At 41.5% G+C, this 14254-nt stretch overlaps 1 protein-coding gene across 1 annotated transcript in view; it reads left to right on the forward strand.

The window, feature by feature from the left end:
- Positions 1-773: 773 nt before the first annotated feature.
- The window catches only part of GPRIN3 (GPRIN family member 3), a 60242-nt gene continuing 46761 nt past the window's right edge, over positions 774-14254 (forward strand). The window contains exon 1 of the mRNA XM_040478464.1: positions 774-1006. The gene's annotated coding sequence lies outside the window, so the exon portion shown is untranslated. The remainder of the gene's footprint in view (positions 1007-14254) is intronic.

Raw genomic sequence — 14254 nt, forward strand, 5'->3', positions numbered from 1 at the left:
CCTTGTTCTCAGATTTTCGCTGCACGTGGCTTTATTAGAAACCGTCTGCTAGAGTCTAGACACATACATGGAGTCTGGTGACCTGTGGGAAGGAGCAAGGGCCAGAATTCCTGCCCAGTCGCTCTGGGCCCTAGTCCTCTACCTTAGTCTCCTTAACTTTCCACCTGCCGCTGGTCACCTTGCAGCAGAACGCTGACCCTCCAGCCCCTGCCCCGCTACCCACCCCCCCACCCCCCTGCCGCGCGGCAAGTAGCCGCTGCAAACCCTTCCCGGGGGACCTGGAAGGCTGGGCTGGGGTGCGGCGGGGGCGGAGCTCGGCGCCCTGCTGCCGCCGCCACCGCCGCCGCTGCCTGCGAAGCCGCAGCCCCTTCCCCGGATGCTCCGGCCCGGCGGCGCTGCCCTCCGTGGACAGGTGGGCGCATCCCGGGCCTGACGGAGGAGCAGTCGGGCACGTGAACTCCCACCTCCAATTTGGCTCCGTGCCGGGCGGCGGCGGCTGCAGCCCCGCGGTGGGGGCGGCCCCCGCGGTCTCCGCCCGGCTCCTGCGCGCCGCCTCTGCTCTTTGCATAGTAATTTCAGTTCCTGCGAGCACCCAGCTAGCTCCCGGAACGGGGCGAAAAAGGACCGCCGCTCCGGAGCCCGCCGGAGCTATCCGTGTGGCGCCGAGAGCCGCCGCTTGGGATATGCGACGGGAAACCCCCGCCACAGCGCAGGCAGCGGCCCCGCGGCGCCGGGGAGAGCCCAGCGAGAGCAGGTAGGCGACCGGCGGCCGCGGGAGGAGACGCCCCCCTGCGCCACCTCTGCCCGGCGTCCAGCCCGGGAGACCGGAGCTTTGTGGTGTGCTCGGTACCGCCGGGGGTATGGATTCGGTCCCACATTTTGCCCGCTGATCGTTTGCCTGTTGCTCTTGTCCCCATCCCGTCCTGCGCTCCAGGAGGGGCCGTCTTTCTCGCAGGTGATGAATTTCTCTGCAAGGTCATTGCTCCCTTAGGCTCTGGCTTTGAAGGTAAATGGGAGACGAAGCCTGCTGTTCTCGTTCTTGGGCTGGGAGGCGTGGGGATTATAATCCATCAGGTCTGCACACTGTGAATATCCAAATAGGGGGGTGTGTGTGTGTGTGTGTGTGTGTGTGTGTGTGTGTGTGTTTGGCAATACTATACTTGTATTTTTCTCATTTTCCCATGTCTATTTTCTTTAGAGTCAAAACACTGTAGTTTTCATATATTTCATATGTGTGTGTATATACATGTATGTGTGTGTTTATCCACATACACACTTGCATATATAGTTTATCTTGAGAGAGGTGGAGAGAGAAGGAGGGGAAGCAGAGGTTGATAAAGGGAAATCATTGTAGAGACCTGTTCGGTATGTAGAGGTGAACTTTGGAACCACATTAAGTCAGGGTAGAGACTAGAGGCTATAAAGGTTCTGCAGAGATGGATCTTACGGAAAAATCTGAAGAACACTGCCAGCCGATATACACACAACAGATTTTCACGCTATCCAGGCAGATCTAAAAGATAGATGCAAAATTTCAGACACGACAGTGGACTATAAAAGAGGAGGTGCAGGGGAAGAGGGGTTCTTGGACCCTGGGAAGTGAATTTTGGGTGGTGGGAAGGCAGCAGACAGCCGTCGGGTTTGAAGGGCCTCCTGGAGAAGCAGTGGGAGAAATCTCTGCTTGGAGCGTAGGCAGTTCAAGGTTAAGATGATGTGAATGTCCAGAAAGCAGCAGAGGCGGTGGGGAAAAGGCAAGGGTTGGAGGAGGGGAGTCACCGAGAAGCAAGCACCTTTTATTAAGGGGATCTTCCTGTTAAAGCAAACCTGGATATGCTCCATCGCAATATTTTTCACAACACATTTGTGAAAGAACCATCAGTCCGTGTCTTCATTTTATTTTTGCGGGGAATCTGGGTCATGATGGGACTGAAAGAAACTGAAGTGTTTACAACCCCAGCAAGATTTGGGGAGAGAGTTGATTAAGGCTTAGTCTCATGAAATATTTACACATCTCTTGCGTGGGCTTTTGTTTGCTCTTGTTGGTGCTGCTGCATATTTTACTTTGATAATGCTTTGAGTGTACTTCTCTTGAATGTGCTTATTTTCCAGTTATAAACTATTCTTTCTTTTCCATTGTGTTCACCATTGGCCTGCCCTGAGCCTGGGAATAAAGACACATGAGTCACAGCATAAAGAAGAAAATCTGCTCTGTTGCTATCTGCGAATGACAGGAGTTTGTATTAGAGAATGTTCTTTAAATAGAATCACCAAGAGCACTTTTTAAGTTTTTATGTGTTGGGGGAGGGGGGAGGAAATGGGTTGTTGATTCACAAACAGGAAAAAAGAGTAGTAATCGCCATTGCAAGTCTAGATGTTATATCACTGGGATTTATTTTGGAAACAGAGCAGAGGAACTCACGCTGAGCCACGTACAGTGTGTTGTGGTGTGGTGAGGCTTCACCTAATCATTAACTAGACTTTTATGAAAATGATGAGGGAAAAAAAAAAAAAAAAAGCATGGCTTCATATGGGAAGTGGAGGCCTGAAACATGACCTGAATCGGATCAGTCTCAACTGGAGGTCGGGGTGAGGTCCAACAAGCCATTTTGAAATTTGGGTATTTTTTAATTGCCTCAATACACTTGCCTTAATTATTTGTCCCTGCAACATTTTCTTGAGTGTGCCTCAAATATACTTATGAGATATAGGTCTCCTTCACTGTATGAATTCCCAGTCAAAAAACCTACAACTTATGGGGAAGCATTAAAATGTCCATCATGGAATCCAAAATCATAAAAGATTGGGAGTCAGGACACACAGTTCCAGCCCCAGCTCACGCGTAAGTTCTTTCAGTGCTAGCAATTTCTGCCCTCTGTGCACTCATTCATTGATTCATTCATGCAATCAACCTTGTTTATCTAGAACTCACCATGGTCCTCCTCTGTGGAATAGAAGACTGAGCGAGACACAGCCTCTGCTGGCAGAACTGGGCAGGGAGTGAGTACCACCTGGTTCAGTGCTCTGACAGGGCCTGTAGACCATGCTGCGGAAGTCAGGTCGTGGAGGTAGAGAGGACGAGGACTGTGTGCAGAGACCTGAAGAACAAGAGGAACTAGTTTGGTAAAGAGGAGAGAGAGGAGCAGTCCTGGTACAGGGGCCAAAACATGAAGAGGCCCAGGAATAACAGGTAGCTCTGGGTGGGTGAAAAACTGAGAGAAGATGGAGACGGAAAGATGAGTGTGAAAGGAAGCAGACCCACCCTCACACTGAAGTCTGGCAGGGCCACTAACTCATCTGGTCATGACTGTAAACTGTTTGACCTGGGTAAGTTAGGTACGTGCATATCCAGGGAGGCTCTATGTTGTTCACATCACCCAATGTTATACCCTTCAAATATCTAGAAACACTATTCACTAATTTTTTTTTAACGTTTATTTATTATTGAGAGACAGAGCGTGAGCGGGGGAGGAGCAGAGAGAAAGAGGGGGACATAGAATCTGAAGCAGGTTCCAGGCTCCAAGGTGTCAGCACAGAGCCCGACGCAGGGCTCGAACTCACAAACCACGAGATCATGACCTGAGCCGAAGTGAGATGCTTAACCGACTGAGCCACCCAGATGCCCCCCTATTCGCTAATTTGTAATAACCTGATTAAAAAGGAGACGTACCCTTGAAAAAGTCATAATCCTCTATGTCTCAATTTCTTCATCCATGAAATGTCTACCCCCTACTTTGCCTATTGTGAGAATAAAAGGGAATGAGAGAACGGAGATTGGAGTTTTATAGGAGGCAGGGGATCTTATTTTTATGACAACAGTGCTCAGGGCAAAAAGATGGAAAGTACTGTATATGCCAGGGATTAATTGTCCCCAATGACCCAAAAGGCAAAAGTATGATGGTTTGAAAAAGTGGATGAAAAAAAAAAGTAACTCAGAAACATGTACTAAAGAGAGCCAAAAGGTCTCACACAATTCTTAAATTATGTCTTAAGTGAGGGAAATGTATATAGATAGCAACCCCATGGCAATCAATAAGTGCCCTTCTAGAACTGGTCACAACCCATTGTGAAGTCAGTTTACTGGGTCTGATGGCATTTTTATTTTCAAAAAATGAAGTAGAGTAAAACAGAATAGAAGGGTAAGTAAGTATAGTTCATGGAACTTTTTGATTAAATATATGTTTATATGTATATATACACATCCGACTATGATGTAGATTGTATATCTTATTATGCATCATGTTCCAAAAAGTCCAAAAGCCAGTGCTTTAAGTGACACAAAGAAGAGATGCTTCCCGTTTGTCAGACCCCAAGAGTCAACAGGAGATCTGATACACAAGCATTTACACAATATTCTGAAAGGCAGAACTGCCTTGAGAAAGGCAAGACATTATGACTTACCATTAATTCATGACACTAAAGTCAGATGAGAAGGAGATCCTTGGGGACTGCATTAATCTAGAAAGGCTTCAAGGAGAAGGTGGAATGTGAGCTAGTTTATGAAAGATGAGTGGATCTGGGTGGGCAGTGTGGAAGGAGTGGTGATATAGAAGGAAGAAGTAAAGAATGAGGCAGGGTAGTGTGAGCTTTATTTAAGAAACATTTAGAAAAGAAAATGAGTATCGAGGTGGGGGGAGAGAATCACCGCAGGATTTCTGGTTAGACTAAAATATTAGCCAAGAGTTGTTATTTTGTATATAAGATTTCTTTTCCTAATACTACTCCATTAAGAAAATCTAGTCAGCATGGCCATAACATCATAAATCTGTCATTTCCTGCCTTTAAAAAACTCTCATTTGCGGGGCGCCTGGGTGGCGCAGTCGGTTAAGCGTCCAACTTCAGCCAGGTCACGATCTCGCGGTCCGCGAGTTCGAGCCCCGCGTCAGGCTCTGGGCTGATGGCTCAGAGCCTGGAGCCTGTTTCCGATTCTGTGTCTCCCTCTCTCTCTGCCCCTGCCCCGTTCATGCTCTGTCTCTCTCTGTCCCAAAAATAAATAAACGTTGAAAAAAAAATTAAAAAAAAAAAACTCTCATTTGCAATAATTTACTGGCTAGGCCTTGTTTCAGTTGAATTCAATGAACTATTGAAATTACGCGATATACCACATTGTAGCATGAGCATTTCGTTTCCCAGAACACAAGTGCCATCATTGGCACAGAGGGGCAAGGGTGATCAAGTGACTGTCACAAATCCAGCAAACCTTTCTATTCTCTCCTACAAGTCTCCTTTCCTGTGTGCCTCGTAGGTATAAACCCCCGTGTTAGAAACCAACGGCTTCTTGAAGATGAATCAGACCACTTGGTACTTATAACCCCAAAAGAAAGGGCAGAACCTGCCAGATTTTATTTTTCAGTTGCTCTATGACTTGTTCGGCATTTTAGTAAAATGTTTGAGTATGTTTGCATGCATTTTGAGAAATTAACATCAGTGTGTTTTGCTGCAACCCGAGCTATTAGGAGATAAAATCAGAGGAGAATGTCTTCACTTGTGTTTTTTAAAATGTTTGGTGGGCTTCTTTCAGCTCTTGCTACCTTTCCTATGGAATAGAACAACACTATGATATTAATACCCTTTTGAAAACAGTTATACCTTCAACCAGAAGAACAGTGCCAGTTAAAACAGAGACTCGGGTACCCAAATTAGTTGATTTGGAGTTCAGTCAAATATGGAGATTCACTTTTCTATAAAGATGTCCCGGACTCCTTTTTCATCTTCCTTCATCAGAATCTTTAGATTAGTGATAAGCTAGCTTTGTTGCATAAGAGTCAAGTCCGGAATAACAAAAACACTTAGAGGCTGCATTTGAATTGAAAAGACTTTATTGAATTTCATGGAGGAAAATGTATATGAGCTTACAATTTAGATTACTTACTGTCTTGAATGCCAGTGAGAAAAATTTTCACAGCTTTTTATTTGGGCTTATTGGAGTTGCCAGCACAATAACAGCTTTCTGATTTTTCATGTCTATAATTAGATCGTCGGCTTTATTTTAAAGCTGGCAGCATAATTGGGGGCCTGAATTATTATTACCAGGTAATAATAACGGACCCTTAGCTGGAAGGCTAAATGCTGTGACCTCTTGAATCTGAATCCGAATCTAAATGTAGGGCTTGGAAATCTATATTTTATGATGGTCCTAAAATGATTCCAATAGCCAGGCTTGAACACCACTGTTCAGTCTTGCCTTTACTTACAGGGGAGAAAAAAAGGTAACAGGTGAGCCCCAGATGAGTGAATAATGTGTCCTCACGATTGTTAGAGCTGGGGCTAAAACCTAGACCTCTTCTTTCTAATTCTCTACCGATTCTCTGCTGAGGGGGGAAGGAATGGGGTCTGAAGAGAGGATATGAATGGCTCCAGAGTGGTGGGGGGAAGGGAATCTAATTATTCCTGCAGCCCTTCCTCCAAAATTAAGAGTCAATGCTGTGAGCCTTTCTAAGTGACAACGCAGTGATCTCTCTCCCAGAGGTCTGATGTGGCAGAAAAATTGTGGGCATCAGCTGTGCAACCTGAGGCAGGGAGCCTTCTTGGACTTACTTACACACCAGATTCCACTTAAACATGTTAATTCTTGGGTCTTAAACCCGGTGGATACCCAAGCCAACCCTACTGCTTAGTCAGTAGTCACAGCTTGTGACACTTGCAGAACCAAGCAAACCTTGAAAATACTCAAGGCTAGAGAGTAACAGTTCACAGTCACAGGCACCTCCAGGGACCTCAGCACTCTTGCTAATTCAGTAACAGACAGCTGGACAGAGAGCTCCAGTGCTCCTTAAAAGATCACATTTCCATCTACTAATTTTCTGGAGAAAAGGAGTTGCAGAGGATCCTTTTTTAAGCCTGAATTGCAAATGGTCCAGCAAAGTGGAATATCTAGTTCAGGGGGAGTAATCAAGATGTTTTATGGGGATAGACTCTTGATTGTTTTTTCAGCATATTGATTTCTAAATAGTCTAAAATTAAAACAATCATATTGTGTCTATGGGAGACTCTTTCTTTATAATGTACAACTTCGGGTAAATTAAATGCTTGAGGGAGCTAAACATTTGTGTTCACTATATTTTCTGAGTAATCAGAGCATCTTTTTTTGTTTCAATTCTTGTTGACAATTTTTTTTCTAAAATGTTATAGTCTGTGCCTATGTGTCTGCCTTAATAACTACACTATAGCAGATATCATCGGGATTCAGAATTTTGCATCAGCTCCAGATTTTTACTCCAAATTATGTCTGTGTAGGACAGGGCTGCTGAATATAATATAGACATTTTTAATCATCTTTCTTCTTTTTTAGTCTGATATGAATTTTCTTTCTCCTGATACACTTCTCAAAAATTGTTGTTCAAGGGGCACCTGGGTGGCTCAGTCAATTAAGCGTCCAACTTCGGCTCAGGTCATGTTCTCACAGTTCATGAGTTCAAGCCCCACAATCAGGTTCTCTGCTCTCAGCACAGAACCTGCTTCAGATCCTCTGTTCCCCTCTCTCTCTGCCCCTACCCTGCTCTCTCTCTCAAAAATAAACATTAATTTTTTTTAATTGTTCAAAATGCAAGATATAATTGATTTATCATGGAGTCCACTTTGTTAGACTTTGGTCATTGCCTTTGCCATTACATCATTTTGGAATGCTCAATCCTTCATCCTAAATTAGCTTCTCAATCCCCTCAAAACATGGTTTAGAGATCAATTATTTCAGTAAACCCTCCGTGATTCTTATGCCCTGTCTCTAACTACTTTCCTATACAGAGCATGAATTTTTAATTTACACTTGGTAATATTTTTTTTCTAAGCACGGCTTTCTTTGAATACTATAAATTATTTCTCCTTGAAAAATGCAGGTAAAAATGAAGCAACTAGAATTTTAATGCTAATGAGGATTTTAATCAGTGCGAAGGTTAATAAATGGATATGCATTTTCCCTTGCATCCTTGAATGAGTAGAAATTGCTTCTGACAAATGAGTGTGGAGGTTTGGTCTTGTTTTCATGTTGAACATGTTCCGAAAGCAGTCACCGAACAGAAATCTGTCAATGTCAGGGTTAGGGGCTGAGCTCTCATTAAGTGAAAATGCCTATGCAATCTCCTTTCACATGGGGATGATTTTGTGTCTACACGTATAGATACTCAGAGCAGAAGAATCCTTTGCCGTGAGCATCTGAGAGACCCAATACATTTCACTTAACGTGGCCAGACCTCAGGTTTGAAGATGTATATACCAGGTCAGAAATTAAAAACTGGCACAGTTTGTGGGCCCAGCAGGAAGATCATGTTTTATTTGACTCGCAGGTATTTATTTTTCATTAAGGCAATATTTAAAACTTAAGAGATATATTATAAAAAATGAGACACTGATACATACTCTCTGGGTAGAAGCTAAGTAACAGTATGTGCTACATCTTTATTTCATTATAGTCTCCACTACTCCCTACTGTCTCTCTGACACTGAGGCTTCATAGAAGCCACTTGTGCTCAACAACTTCAGTTAATAGGAATTGAGTTTGTGATGTTTTCTAAGTGTCCCTGGGCCCTCCAGTGCTGTGACTGTACTCATGAAACTGATGTGACTCTACAAAGTAGAGAGATCATTGTGGTCAATGTCGTTGACTCCCGTAAACTATCACGAGAGTCTAAAAAGTTTCCATCATCAAAACATGCGGATGCTGCAAAAGGTTAATGAATACAAACTGGGTTGACGTGGTCTGTTAGTAAGAGAAGAGTGAATTTTTCAGTTTGCTTATTTTTTACCGTACCACTTTTGGCAGCAAGCAAACAAAATCAACCGTCCGTAGAACAGTTCATTTCTTCTTTAACCAATAACTACCATTTTACATCAGATTGCTTTATGTGTGTTTAAATAAACCATATCTTTATGTTACATACGACTCTTTAGCTATATGCCAAACTTGCCTAGCCTCCTGAAAGCCCAAAGCATATCTCAGTCTTTCAGGTAATGGTGAGGTCTATTTCGTAGGCTTGGCAATTGAGAACCAACTGTCAGAAGTAGTATCAACTCTTATCCCAGTTTGTGTCTGTGTCTGTACAGCTGAGAAATGTGCATCTAACAATGGCAGTTGGCTGTGCTTTTAACTCATCCCTGAGATCACTACACAGTGTGGCCACTGGATTGTGTGGAACTCGTCTGTTACTAGGGCTGACAATGAGCTGAGCTGACTGTGTCACAGTTGATCATTCACATTAGAAGTAAAGACATATGCCCTTCTGAGACAATAGGATGAAAACCTCAGGCAGATCTCGAAAATAGAGAAAGCTCTTAATTAATAGCTCTCTGAAATCACTTTCTTTCTCAACTACCGCTGCCACTTTCCTTCCTCGTGCACACTTTGCTGCGTACCACCCCCACACTGTGCCTCCCACCTCGCTTCTAAAAACATCCTCACATCAAATTATTAATCCCAAAGTGTCGATGCTTCACCATCTTCACTCTAAGAAGACGGGGCTGAGAATAGTATCAGTGGAAGCCAACAGAGGACACGGGGCTACATTGACTCTGTGCTTTCTTTGGACAGAGTGCATTTCCATGTAGAATGATGCCCGCGTCTTCATAACACCTAAAGTGTATTGATAACATGTAAGAGACCATAGGTGTTAAAATTCTTTAGGGGTCAAGGTAATTTTTTTCTTAGTGATTTGAAATAACATAAACTTAGTTACACTAAAACTTTCATGCTCTTATGAAGAACTGTTCTATTTCCCTGGCGGTTATTTGGATGTCTAAAATTGTAATGATGAGTTTTTAAAGATCATCCCTCACTACTTTTGAGTAGTGAGTCTAACTCTCAGAGAGGGATGATAAAAGTTAATAATGTGAGCTTGATGGATTGGGGATATGTCAGCTACTTCTGCTTTGCAAATGAAATAAAAGCATTCCTCAAACTGGAAATAGGATTTTATTTAGGAGATGAAGTATAGAATGTGAAAGGGGACCGGCTGAAGCTCTGATTTGAGGAAGATAGATGCTTGGATCATTTAATAAATTTGTATCGAGTACTTGATATATATGTTAGGCCCTGTGCTATGTGCTAGGGATTCAAAAATGAATAAAACATAATCTGAACTCTCAAATAATTCCCAGACTCCTGGCCTACATAAACATATTAATAAATATGCTCAGCAGCATTAGAGTGGGTTCTTTTCCTGGTGAGGTTCCTTGGGAATTCCCCTACAGCCTAACAACCAGGCTTCTTTCTCTGTCCCAAACAGACCTCTCCTTCCTTCCTCTAGGCCCTAGCAATTCACTTAATTTCCGTTCCCCTTCAGAGCTTCGCCACCTGCTCACCACACCTGGGTTCCTTTCTTCCAGCCAGGCCAGCTTGAAAACTGGAGGAAGCCTTTCCCACACTACACTTCCTTAATGTCGTCAAAAATGAAATGGTAGACATATGTATTTTCAACTTCATCTTGTTAAAAACAACTAAGAAACAGAGGGGAGCAAATGTGACCAAGATAGGGAAGGTATAAGATTAAGAAATCTTCGAGGTTTCTGTGGGCAGCTAGTTTATATACTGTAGGAAATTTCCTCCCCATGAAAATACCAGAACCTCAATGTAACTTCATCGCCCCTCATTTTTTTCTATTCAAGAAAACATCTACAAATTCAAGTGAGATAAATGAGAGTAACATTATTATAAAAATCACTTTATCATCGAGATCAACATAACTGACATTACAGAAAACTGCTCTAAATTAGTCTTTTAATAAATCATTTGCTGTCATTGGTACTTTACCATTGCTTATAAATGGTTTGTAATATGCTAGTGTATTTTAAGACAAGTGAAAGGCCGCCATTTGGGATTATTAGATTCGCAAGGATCACCTTCACCCTTGGAAGATGATCTTGAATCAGAGCATTATTGGGTAATATACCCATTTCGGAGTACTGAAAACACTTGGGGTTTTCATAGTTGTTGGGTGAAATACCCCCTGCCTTCATGCTATCCTTTTTTCCTAACATGGTCTTGCTTATCACTCTTCCCTGGTCTTCCTCTTCAGGGTTAAGACCCTAGAGTTTAAGTGGTAAATCACATCTCTGGATTGCCTGGTGAGTGATTCCATTTTTGTGTATTCACTCCTGCTGAGAAGAGAACTTTCTTGCTTTGCTGCCCAGAAGGTAGCAGCACAGGGGAAATAAGAGAAGAGGCAGTACCTAGATTTCAGAACTAAGGATGGTAAGTGAAAAAGAATGAAAAACCAACCAAACACGTGGGGAAGAGGAATTTAGTTGAGGTAAATGAGGATCAAGAGCCTAAGGGAACCACTCAGGGCACTTTTGCTATCTTGGTTCTAGGGCATAAGAGAACCCTAGTACATTTCTCTTCATCCATTTGCTTTCCACTGTAAGGAAATAGGTGATGAGTAGACTACAAATCTGTCCAGTTAATGAACTCAGATTCTTTCAAAACTTCATTCTTTAGCCTTTTCTGCTAGTGACATCCTGCTAAACCCATTTCTCATTTAAACAAATCTATGAGATTTGTACTTTTACTTCCCCCATTTTAGAGATGAGGAAACAGATTAAAAACTTGCCAAAGGTCCCTCAGATAGTATCTGACTCAACTGTGTGTAGATTCAGAGTTGTCTAACTTCAAAGGTCACAAGCTTCGCTTCACTACTATACCACACTGTAATGTATTAACATTATTATTATTACCACTGGGTCAAAAGCAGAGGAATAGGTTGGATTTTATAGCCTGATTTCTCCTATCTCAAATTTCATTTTGTGTTGCTGAAAAACCAAACTGAAAGCTTATAAATCTGAGATAAGACTTTTTTTTTTTAAGCAAACAGAGTGAGTTCAAGGACAAACAAACATTTTCGGTTAAAACTTTATAAATCATTGTATAGGCGGTTAAATTGAAAAATAAAAATGTTTATCAAAATATCCAGGTGACACATATGTTCGGCAAACAACATTTCTTTGTTTCTCAAGAGAAAAACTAAATACCTATCAGATAGTCACGTGCATACACACGTGCGCACACACACACATAGAAGGAGAAAAACAAAGCATGTGTCTGTGTTTAGCCCTACCTGTGGACTTTGGACTTAGACACTATTTATAGAACTAGTGTTTCCGTGATTGATGTTTTAATCATAGATACTCATTTACTTATGAAAGTTGAGCAATTCCTCATTTTAGCTGGCAGCTAAGTGTTCTAGTTCAAATTAAAGGCTGAAAAAAAGACAGTCTATGTACAGAAGGCTCATTTGAGACAAGCTCCTTCTTAAAACCATATTCCTAATAAATTAATGATAGTTGACAGGTAGATGAATATATATTATCCCTATCCATTTTAAAGACGAAAATCCACTAATTGTTTTTGAAGCCATGACTTCTGCCTTAATTTATTTTTTTTGTTCCTTAATAAGCAATTGATTTTTTTCTAGTTAAAAAAAAATAGGCAGAAGTCACCTGCAGGCATTGATCTTATTACTGGACTCTTGTCATCAATCTGGAATGTGTTTACCACAAACAACACTTCATGTTGTTTCAGAATCCAAATGCTTTGTTCCAGGGGATGGCATGGCAAAGTGCACTAGTTTTCAAAATGCAGAAGATTTTAATCAGTGACCTGTAAGATGATCTTAGATGGTATACAGGTTTACTTTTTATTTTAATAGTTACGAATTTGTTTTATTTCAGAAATGTATTGGGGCGCCTGGGTGGCTCAGTCAGTTAAGCGTCTGACTTTGGCTCAGGTCATGATCTTGTGGCTTGTGGGTTTGAGCCCCGCATCGGGCTCTGTGCTGACAGCATGGAGCCTGGAGCCTGCTTCAGATTCTGTGTTTCCCTCTCTCTCTCTACCCCTCCTCATTCACAGTCTATCTCTCTCTCTCTCTCAAAAATAAATAGACATTAAAAAAAATTTGAAATATACTAAGAATAAATTTAAAGTATATTTAAAAAATATAGCCTATAATGTATTTAGCATATGGTATATTTTTAAATTTATTTTAAAATAAGTTTATATTTAATATTTTTTAAATATACCATATACGAAATACACCATATGCTGCTATATGTAAAATACATTACTAGCACATCAAAACTGTTACTTTGCAGAGAGAGCATTTCTTAAGACTAGGTTAATATTTTCAGCTAGTGCACCAATTAAAGTCAATTGAATAAAAAGCATTAAGTAAAAAATAGTTTAGATAAGAAGCACCATAAGGCAAAAATCATGAAAGTGACACACACATGTCACAATCTGTGAAAATGGTACTTGAAGTCATGTCATTGCCCAAGGGACCTCAGGTTCTTTCTAGAAATGAACAGTTTGGTCCAGAAATTCCTAAGAACAATTCTAGTTTTAATGTCCAGGTTTTAAAACGGTCTTTCATTTTTTTCTTCTCTCTTGGGCCTCTTTTTTTCTGGATTTGGGGTCTCTTCAGCCTTTTCTGGAACTTGGAGATGCCCTTCTTATCTCCCCCCTCTCCATTGCCACCAATAATTTATGCATTCAGTTGTTCACACATGTATTCATGGAACAAACATACTGTGGAGAATTTCCATAGTAGGTTTTGTTGTAGACACGCAAGAAAGCTACAGGTCTATACTCTCTGACTTCTGTGTAAATGAGTCTACATGTCTGTGGTTCCCATTAAAATGAAAGTCATTGAAAGCCCTGGACTTCTGCCATATTTTTTCTTTGTATGTCCTAAATGATTAAGAGATCTTCGTTAGAAAGTCCCTTCATTGATAAAACACATTGTCAAGGCTCATATTACAAATTTAAAACATGTGTTATCCAAATCCTAAATAGGATTATACATGAGAGTGGACAAAAGGGGTTTGTACATTTCATAGTTAGAAAGGTCCAATGCTTGGGCTATTTTGAATACACAGGGAAAAATTAGTATGGTCACAATTTTTTTTAAGGTTTATTTTTGAGAAAGAGAGAGAGAGAGACAGAGAGAGTGTGAACAGGGGAGAGGCAGAGATAGAGGGAGACACAGAATCCAATGCAGGCTACAGGCTCTGAGCTGTCAGCCCAGAGACCAACACAGGGCTTGAACTCCCAAACCGTGAGATCATGACGTGAGCTGATCATGACACTTAACTAACTAAGCCACCCAGGAGCCCCAGTACTGATTTTTGAGTACAGGCTAATGCATCTTTGGTCAGTTAGAAACTTTTACAAATTTGAGTGAAATGCAAAATTTTAGCACTTAATAGTTTTTTTTTTTTAAATCAGTTACTTCAAGGGAGGAGTTGAGTTTCAGTGGCATTTATTGTTTTTCTA

The sequence above is a fragment of the Herpailurus yagouaroundi genome, unplaced genomic scaffold (genome assembly GCF_014898765.1).
Source record: "Herpailurus yagouaroundi ecotype Mexico unplaced genomic scaffold, PumYag 28, whole genome shotgun sequence".
Classification (NCBI taxonomy): domain Eukaryota; kingdom Metazoa; phylum Chordata; class Mammalia; order Carnivora; family Felidae; genus Herpailurus; species Herpailurus yagouaroundi.